We start from the raw sequence: 8,680 nt of genomic DNA on the forward strand, positions 1-8,680 counted from the left end.
TCTCAAAAACTGTTCACTAACTCATCCTAAGGAGCTGTTGAAAAATTGAGATGCCCTGGCCTAGCTACTGAGAGAAAAATATCTTATATCTTAGAGTAAAATTCCCAGCATATTAAGAACAACAATGGCTCAGTGGTTAAGAGCACTGGCTGCTCTTCTAGAAGGCACATTCTTTAACAATCCCTAAACACAGATGCCTAAATATCACTGTTTCTGAAGGGATATAGGAAAAGTGTCCAGGTGTAAGAACCTGCATGTTAATAGCCCCGGGAACCCTGGGAGTCCTGGAAGCCCTGGGAGCCTGATCTGGCATTTTAAGTGAATTTTTTATGTTCAAGCTTTTTTCTAAGCCAACAAACAAGCAACATGAAAAAAAATCAGAAATAATTCTCACATATAAATCATGATAATTAAATTAAAAAGGTGTAGACTGAGATAAGTATGTGTGTAACCAGAAGGGAAAATAATAACCTTGGGTGGAGTAGAAGGCTGAGATTTTATTCCTCTAAGCTTCTTGGGATCATGTCTTCAACATGCTGTGGAAATGGGGCCTTCAATGACTTATGCGTAGAGGCCAAGTAGATTGCTTTACCAATTTAGTCTCTGAAGAAATCCTACTGGGTAGACATGTTAAAACTTCTCCAATTTGGGACAGACATGTAACACAGAGAGGAGATGTGAGGCAAGAAATGAGGACAGGCCACTCTTGTCCCTGTCCGAGCTAAGTCCCCAGGATGGAGCAGAAAGGCCGCTCACTGGTGACTAGGAATTGAGTCTCATGCTATTGGCTATATAGGCTCTTACTCTTTAATCAAGATCTCTTTACATTCCCTGCTTCTCATAGAAGGGCTTATGGGAAAACAGCAGAACACAAGCCCAGAATATTTCATCAGCTGCTTTGTGCCAGACTGAATTTCTTCAGTTTATATTTAGAATACTTAGGTTGGCAAGAAACACCAAAAAACAGACCCTGAAGTAGCTCTTGTATAAATTACAGTCCATCAGTGTCACACAAATCACCAAAACTTAGAAATCCTAAGAATTTTATTTATAAGCTATGTTTCTTTTTTTCCTAAATCAAAAATGAAAACACTGAGAAATACAGAAGGATTTTCATGGTTGTCATCTCCCCTCTCTAAATTGACAGGCACAATTTCAGAAAGGCACATTTCCTTTATCTTCACTAATTAAAAAATTAAAATGTGTTCATCTGTTTTCACTGTTGGCTTGATGACATCTCGTTTCATGACTTCTTTCCCAGACATGGAAATAAAAAGTACCTTTGTTTTCTGGCTACAAGTATCGCCTTTTGCAACATTATTTTTCCTCATGCTCCATGAAAGGAGGATATCATAGTCACCTTTATTTATTGGCAAATAGTCTTCTATTTCATTTATGCTCTCAAGTGTCGCATCGGCAATCTGTGTCAAACTGTAAAATTTGCTGCCTCTCCCCAGAACGGCTTATGAAATCTGTCAGCTCTCTGTGTAATTTACATGAACCTTAATTATAAATCAGTGTTTCGTTATGAATAGAGGTGTTCAGCACTAATGCCTTCAATGCTCAGTAAGCAATATGGCTCTCATGAAAAACACTATTTCTCCCCAGCTCTTACTTCTGGGTGACCGCTCCTGTGCATAGGCACATGCAGACATTTCTCTTGATCTGATGGTCAAATCCTAAGGAAATGATGCATGAGCTACGGGTGTTTTACATTGCAAATCGGCAAGGACATTTCTTACTGGAAAAATGAAAACCTCCTGAGACCATTGCTGTCTGACACTATATTTTATCTGCACACTGAAACAACACACTTATCAAACGAAAGAGAAGAAGAAAAATTACAAGAGATTTGATCTCCTTTATGGCTTCTAATAGCAAAATACACTGTAAGATTAATGAACCTGTCAGTTGTAATGGGAAGAATATGTAACAAGTAACTGTGTATTACTCGTTTGTGATTTTATCTTTTATAAATTCAGCCATGTGTAGTGTGATAAGATAAACTCTTTACAATTCTAAGGTAATGTTATAAAGTAAGCTGAAAACCCAGTCTGTTCTATTTTTGCCTCTGTGTCCATTGATAATGTGACTTTTAAGAACACATTTCCTCTGATCGATAATTACTCAATTAGCACTTATTAAGTTTAAATGTCAATAAATTTCATTACCAGGTGTTTGCAGGAGGGGAAAAAAATACCCTGGCGCACTCTCGGTGCATGTGATATGTCTATAATGAAATGTATTTTTTAAATGTGTTCTTTGTTGGATTTATTAGCCCATATAATATTCATAGAATTCAAGCCTAGACATGCAGCCACCATTACTCAGAAATGTATGCAAGGCTTAATGTTAGAGAGCATAGGATATTGAAAACATCATTTTAATATTAAATATATTATAAAGACAGAAAAGAGAGCAGGCAGAAGAGCAAAGGAAGGAGACCAAGCAGAAATAAAGCAGCAAAGGAGGGAGGAAGCAGAGAAAACCGAAGGGCAGAAAATGGGAGGGGGGTGAGAAGAAGGAGGAGCCTGTAGGGAGAGCTGGGAGAGAAGTAGACAGAGTGATTACCAAGTCTCCCTGCCTGCCTCTGTCTCTAATGTTCCTGATATGGGGCTTGTCTCTGTCACACTCTTTGTGGGAAAAATAATGTATCTCTGAGGCTTCCAACCATGATGTTGGTGTTCAGGCCCTACGCAAATGGATGATTTTCACAAAACAGAAGTCTACTTGACTCTTCTTTTAGTCTTGCTGGGCATTTGTCTTGACCTCTGAGACTGGCTGGAAATATGACTTTAGTTATGTTAAGAGACACGGATAGTGGCTTCAAAGAGAGCAGAGTCAAATTTAAATGTACCCCACATCAAACTAAGGAAACACAAAGAAGCGGTGAAGGTGGTGAATGCCTTTAATCCCAGCCAGCACTCAGGAGACAGAGATAGACAAAACTCTGAGTTTGAGGCCAGCCTGATCAATAGAGAAAATTCAAGGACAGCGAGGGCTATACCTAAAAACTCTGTCTTCAAAAAGAACAAAAGAAAACAAGAAAAGAAAATACAAAGAAAAATGAAGAGAAAAAGGGGAGGAGGAGGAAGAGAGGACATGTACAGAGCTATGTTCCAGGTTGCATGTTAGTAAATTCACATAGACTGTCTCATTCACTTTCCAGTAACATGCTTCTGCATATAGTATGTATTTTAGTGGAAACTAGAGAGAAGAGGGGAAAAGTACAGGTGCTAAAAAGCAGGTGAAGAAATATTTATTGAGCTTTGTTCCAGGTATCATGTTTATAACATTTCATGAATTGTCTCACTTACTATTTCCGTTAAGATTCTGTATCATGTTTATTCTCCCTTGCACAGGAATCACTGAGTTTCTGAGCAGACAGGTTACTCACTCCGGATCTGAGAGTCAATGTTGTACAGTTATGTGATCTAGACTTGATCTAACTCTCAGGCATAATTAGCAATGAGATCCCAGAGACCAATAGCTTCCGCAAGGAGAGATGGCAAGTCAGTAAGAGGAAAGAGTGGCCATTCCACTTCTCAAACAATGGGATGGACAGGGGCCACTGGGAAGGTGAATATGTATAGGAAGAGCACTGAGGTGCTGTAGAAAGACTTCACTTACCTTCCACTGAAAATATTGACTACAAAAAGTCGTGGTTCATGCACTGCCTTTTACATAATGGGGACTCTGTTATGCAGTTTTTTCAGAGAGTGGAATATTAGAAAGACATGCAAGCATAAGGAAAATATCTGAGGTATGTCCTGAAGCAGATTGTATCTCTTGATGTTTCAGGCTAGGCCATTGCCAGATCTAAACAAAGCTGGGGCTCTGCATCATGAAGAATTTATGTAACTCCTTTGATTTCATTTTCATAGATACAAGACGTGCATGAAAATGTCTGTCTCAAAGGAAACAGTGAAGAAATTATTACATTTAGCAAAGACTATTCAATGTTACAACTCTGAGGGGTGAAACAAGCATCTAAGTTCAGCTCAGCTGTTAGTTATTTTTTTAAAAAAATCTATGAAATTGAGAGTTATAAATGTGTATCTATATGTTTAAATGTATCATTTATTCCTGTACTGTTCGATGCATCCCAAAATGTGACTTGATATGTGTAAATAATACTAATGAATAGATTCCCACACAGACTTGAGAGAATTGCTTCACATTGTATTTTTCCAAGTACTTTGGAAAAGAGTCAATCAGTGATGGAATGAGGGAAAACTTCTTGGAAAGGATGAGATTTAACTGTTTGAGTGTAGATGGGTTAGGGTAGAGTGAAAACAAGAAGACTGAAAGGCAGGGTATTTTTGTTTGTTTTGTGGCTTCTTTTTATCCTAGTTTGTTGGTGACATAGTCTCCTGTAGTCTGTATTGAATCTTGATCCTTCTATCCATTTCTCTCAGAGGTGGGGAGACTGGTATATGCCTTCATTCACTATTGGTTTATTTGGCCCTGCACATCAGACCTAAGACTTCATGCATCCTAGTTGAGCACACTTCCAACCAACCTATATCTCTAGCTTCAAGATAGTTTCAACAGCTAAGATTATACTAAATAGTAATGATTTCAATAGCAAATAATTTTAGGAGATAGAGAGTATCCAACAGAAGAAAAAGAAATCCCAGACTTCGGAGTACCACCACCTAGTCAAGAATGTTGATATTTCAGATTAGACTTGACCATTTGCAGACCATCTCCTTTACTGTGGTAATGGTTTCAAGAAGTTACTCAAAGCACATTATCTCATGTATATTTAAATTATGAGTGCCTATGTCTACTATTGATCTTATACATCTGCTCACTATAGTATCAAAAAGTAATGAATTTTATATAATAAAATAAATGCATGAAGTCATATCCACATACAATGGTAACAACTCTGTAGACTGTTGGTGTACAATCTAACATTGAGGTTAGAAGAAACAGATAACCAGCAAACCAAAGAAGACACATGGCAAATATTTACAAAACTTCACATTTAGAGATAATTGTTTTGTACTGAGATTTATTAGCTCTTCCTACACAACACCCAAGGATTCCTGTGAATTTGTACTTATATAGACTAAGACCATAATTTATGCTTCTCTGAAATCTTCCTCAAAAAGTAACTGCGCTTGGAGTCTTAGTTGCTGACTAATGAGTAACACATGGGATATACATGGTATCTTCTTACCCTCAATTACCAAAGCAAAAATCAAGCCCCAGTTACATACAGACTCTTCTTTTATTAAACCACAAATGTTTTCAATTTGAGGTTAAACTTCCCTTTAGGACAATAGTAGAGTCAAGTTTCTTAGGGGATATTTTATAAACTCATTCTCATACCCCATGACCAAAGAGTCCGTTTTATGGCTTCATTTGCCCTCATTTAATTTGTATATAAATGAAGGAAATAAGTGTCTTAACTAGACTCTAAGAACAAGAGTTTTTCATTAATTACCAAATATATGATTTGTCTAAAGTGTTACATTCATTAAAAGTAGCAATAAATTTTATTATCTCATGGTGTCTAAGCAGTTATAGTTTTTGATTTGATCAACCAGCTATGTTTTGAGAATTTGTTACTTTTTCTTGGTTTTAAGGTCAAAGAGAGTGATAGTAGATTTGTAATTAATCAAATCGATCTCTCAATTCCTCGAAAGGTAGATCATGTACATGTATGTATGTGTGTCAATTCACTGAAACGTTCTTCTCAATAATGTTGATTAACCATAATAATCAAGAACTATTTATAATTAGCATCTTTGGATGTTATTTATACTTGGATCAAGAAAATTACAAAAATCGGAATCCTAGAATTCTAATATAAGTCATCAGTTAGTTCCTTTTGCATCTGAGAAAAAGATTATCCGATGGTATAAATAACACAAACAATTGACTATACATTTTTCTAAGTAGACTGCCTTGACAAAAATAAGTAGCACAAATAAGTTGGAGCTTCTCAAATACTTCCAAGATCATTACACCATGACACTGCTAGCAAGTTCTTCACACTCTGCTTGGAGTAACACCCTCAGACAAAGGAATGAGCACACTTTTTAAGCTTTGTTAAGCTATTCAGTCTTTTTGTTTCCTTACCAAAATTCCAGAGACAGACAGAAATTTCTGCCTGATGACTTGTTATTTTTTCTGCTTCTAGCTTAATATATAAAGTCCTCACTGAAGAAAGAACACAATTGAGGGCTCATCTTAGTATGATTTGTGTTGCTATAATAGAATCCCAAAGAGTGAAGGGTTTCTAATAAACAGATACATGTGTGGCTCAATCTTCTGGAGGCTGTAAAATCGAAGATCCCTGCATGACACCTCTGAGGGCCCTCCTGCTATAGCAGTCTGTGGTGGATCACAGAGATCCCTAGAGAGGGTGGTGCAAGAAAGGACCAAACTCACTTATGTGATAAATTTTTAGCTGGCACAGATCCAACATAAAGACACTAATCCATATGTGAGGACAAAGGACTCACCACAGAACTGCTTCTCATAGAAACTACCTTCCAACGTAAGTCATTCATTTTCTACAAATTAACTCTGAGGAAAACATTCAAACCACAGTAAAATTAAGTCTTCTGTTACATTGTTACAGCTACAAAATGTTACTTGACTTTGCCAATATTAACTCTCTTTGAACTACACCAAAGGATCGAAAATTTATGGAAGAAGGTTTATCTTTTTTTATCTTTTCCTATCTTTGAACTTTCTATGCTTTCTGAAATGTGAGTTACAAGTTTCATTTTATATTTTAAAGAGGAAATCTAGAATTCTATAATTGCTTACAAGTACACTCAGCACAATTATTATTTTCCTAACATTTTTCATCCTATGTATTCTACGAAGCCATTTATTTCCTGACAGGATGCAAGTAGCTTGATGCAAGGGCTATGTTTTACTTAATTTTGATATCATTTTGAACATTTATTTACATTGGAGTGATACCTACAACCTCTGATTTCCTAAGCAAGCACTGTACCACCGAGCCACTTTCCCAACCCTCTGATTAATTTTCAGCAATTGCCTGGTGTTAGGCATCTAATAAGTATTGGGTAGGTGAGTATGAGTACATGAATTAGGAAACCACATGAAGTCTAGCTGAAGATCAGATATGGCGATGTTTTAAGCTCAATAGCAGAAGACCCTGAATACTATAAATGTCTACCAGATGTCAACACAACTGTCCCTTCAGAATGGGCTTCTGTCTGCTCTGCTTGACATGTGGGACTTTGCATGCATCACTTCATTCAAGGCAAGTATATCACCAGGTTCACTCAAGTCAGGAGTTTAGCTAGAAGCCATGTATATTGGCTCTTCTTCTGCAGGCATAAACTAACCACAACAAAGGAGCTGGAAGACAATGGATCCAAAAATGTTGTTCGTTTACACATTGAGTACTCAATTATTTAAAAAACAAAGATATCAAGAAATTTGCAGGCAAAAGGATGGAACTACAAAATATCATCCTGAGTGAGGTAACCCAGACCTAGGGGAGTACACATGATATGTACTGACCTATAAGTAGATATTAACCATAAAAGAATAGGACTAATTGTGCTACAATCCACAGATTCAAAGAAGCTAAGTAACAGGAAGGTCCCAAGGGAGGATGTTCAAATCTCACTCAGAATGGGATATAAAATAGACATTGAAGGTGGATAGAGAGAGGGAACTCTTTGAGAGAGGGGATGGGAAGTGTTGAGGGGGTAGAGGGTTTAGAAAGAACGCAGAAATTGGTGGGGACATCTATGGGATAAGCCTGAGACCTTGAACAAGGGAGTCTCCTGGGAGTCTATAGGGGTGACACTAGCTGAGACTTCTAGCAGCTGGAGATATGGAGACTGAAGTGGCCACTTCCAGTAACCAGGTAGGACATCCAGTGGAGGAAGGGGGACACCAAGTCACTGAAAAAAAACATTCTCCCCCAGATTTGTTCTGCCTACAAGATGTTCAGGAATAAAGATGGAGTAGAGACTGAGTGAATGGGCAACCAATGACTGCCCCAACTTGAAACCCATCCCATGGGCGACAGCCAATCCTTCACACTATTAATGATACTCTGTGATGCTTTCGGACAGGAGCCTAGTTTTGCTGTCTCCTGAGAGGCTTCATCCAGCAGTGGATGGACACAGATGTAGAGACCCATAGCCAAACATCAGACAGAGCTCCAGGAGACTTATGGAAGAGTCTGGGGAAGGATTGAGGGAGCTAGAAAGGTCAAGGATAGCACAAAAAGACCTGCAGAGCCAACTAACCTGGGCTCATGGCGGCTTACAGAGAGTAAACCATCAACCAAAGAGTGTGCAAGGGCTTGAGCTAGGTCCCTTACACGTTTGTTGATATGCTGCTTAGTGGATATCCTAAATTACAGCAGGGGTTATCTCTGACTCTGTTGCCTGCACTTGGGTTCCCTTTCCCTAGCTAGGCTGCCTTGTCTGGCCTGAGTGGGCAAGGTTATGCTTAGCCCTAATGCTACTTGATGTGCAGATCTGCTTGCTAACCATGAGGGTCTTCCTGTTCTCTGAGGAAAAGAGGAGGGGTGCTGGAGTGAGGGGCATCTGAGGGTGAGACAGGGAGGAGAGGAGGGAGGGAGGATTCGATCAGGATGTAAACTGAATGAAAGAATGAATGAATGAACAGATGGAGAAAGGAAGAAAGAAAGAAAGAAAGAAAGAGA

This window comes from Grammomys surdaster, unplaced genomic scaffold, assembly GCF_004785775.1.
Source record: "Grammomys surdaster isolate TR1022 unplaced genomic scaffold, NIH_TR_1.0 64, whole genome shotgun sequence".
Taxonomy (NCBI): domain Eukaryota; kingdom Metazoa; phylum Chordata; class Mammalia; order Rodentia; family Muridae; genus Grammomys; species Grammomys surdaster.